Source organism: Carlito syrichta, unplaced genomic scaffold, assembly GCF_000164805.1.
Source record: "Carlito syrichta isolate Samal-C Ts95f unplaced genomic scaffold, Tarsius_syrichta-2.0.1 Scaffold303646, whole genome shotgun sequence".
NCBI lineage: Eukaryota > Metazoa > Chordata > Mammalia > Primates > Tarsiidae > Carlito > Carlito syrichta.
Genome location: NW_007247742.1, coordinates 969,126 through 971,091, shown reverse-complemented (window position 1 = coordinate 971,091; position 1,966 = coordinate 969,126).

Below are 1,966 nucleotides of genomic sequence, written 5' to 3'. Positions count from 1 at the left end.
AGGCTGCTGGTGGCCACCTGTCAACTTGGAAAGGAGTCAGAGGCCACTGAGAACAGAATTCTCTATCTTTTCGACCCATCTATAAAATGCTTACCTGAGCAGACACTGTTTAAAGGCCATTAAAACAGCAGACACAGAATCACCCAGTCCCTGGGACTTTATAGACATATTTACTCAAGCCTAAGTGCTTTCAAAGAGTAAATAAAAGGGAAGCAAAATGAGTAAGCATCCCTAGAAATACGAACTGAAAGTAAACAGCCCTGTTCACCAAAATAAACAGGATAAATCCAGGGAGGATTAAATGACCTCTAGTCAGACAGGCTCAGAGCCAGAAATGCCCCGTCTTGGCGCCCAGAGGAAGGAGAAGTGAAGGCCTGTCCCTGCCACCTGGATCCACGAGCTCTGTTCCTTGGAAGGTCAGGGCAGGCCTGCAAGGGCAGACCTTACCCTTGGGTGGTGGGAGTATACCCCAGACCCCCTGGGCAGTGTGCCACAGGGCCTGAAAGCTCCCATGGTTAAAAATTAAGAAATGTGTTCTTCAGGCCGCTGAGAAAACACAGAACCATTTTTTAGAGGTCTATTACCCCCAAGTTACTATTATTTGCTATTTATTCACTAAGTTAGCAAACATGTATATAGCACCTACTGTTTGTTAGGTCAGTCAGTAAGATATTGAGGTGGGTAAGGCATAGACCTGCCCTCATGTTGCTTACAGCTTAGTATGAGAGCTAATACTAGCTAACATACTTTATTGCTCACTTACTATTGACAAACTTCCTGATAGGTATGCTACACACATGATCCCATCTAATCCTTCTAACATTATGATGCTATGACTATTTTCCTCCCTTTTACAGGTGAGGAAACTGAAGCTCCAAATCTGTGGTGTGATGGTAGATGTTTAGTAACTAACTAGCTCTGGAACAAAAGGCCCCAATTTGTAGTGCTTGCCAGTACTGGTAGTGTAAATATTCCCAGGCCTGCTTCAAGCTTCTGGCTTGATGTCCCTGAACGTGGAATAGGAAAAAGACAGGAGTGGGCTGGCTCCAGCACACCAGGGCAAATATAGCCCCCAGCTAATAAATGGAGGCGCCAAGGTGTGAACCAGGTGTTTCTAATCCAGAGCCCACACTCATAACCACTTTGTTATACTATCAATACCTACACAAGCTCATTGGCATTCGAGAGGCATACACTTTAAGACCTTTGTGGAGTGCCAGTTTTACGATACCCCGTAAAACTCTCAAGGTCAGTAACCAGCACTTTTCTATACCTCTTGTTTTCATCACCAGCAGGAGCAGTTGGTTTTCTTTGGAGGGCCATTCAAAAAACCTTTATATGGGAGAACGAGGTCAGAGGATCACTTGAGCCCAGGAGTTTGTGACCAGCCTGGGCAACATAGTGAGATCTTGTTTCTACAAAAAAATAAATAAATAAGCAGGGCACAGTGGTGCATGCCCATAGTCCCAGCTATGTGAGAGGATGAAGCGGGAGGATCACTTGAGCCCAGGAGTTCAAGGGTGCAACGAGCTATGATCATGCCATCGTACCCAGCCTGAGCAACAAAGTGAGACCCTGTCTCAAACACACGTGCGCACGGGTGCACACACACACACACTTTATATTTGGAAATAATTTAACATTCACAAGAGGTTGCAAAATAGTGCAGAGAGGTCTTGTGTACCCTTCACTCAATTCCCCCCAATGGTTACACGTTACAAAACTGTAGCACAATATCACAACCAGGAAAGTCACATTGGTAAAATGTGCATGCATAAAGTTTTATGCCATTTTCCCTAGGATTGCCAGATTTAGCAAATAAAAATACAAGAAACTCAGTTAAATTTTGTGTTTAGTATAAGTATGCCACATACAATATTTGGGACCTACTTAAAAAATTAGTCTTTTGGCCGGGCTCGGTGGCTCAGCCTGTAATCGCAGCACTTTGGGAGGCCGAGGTGAGTGG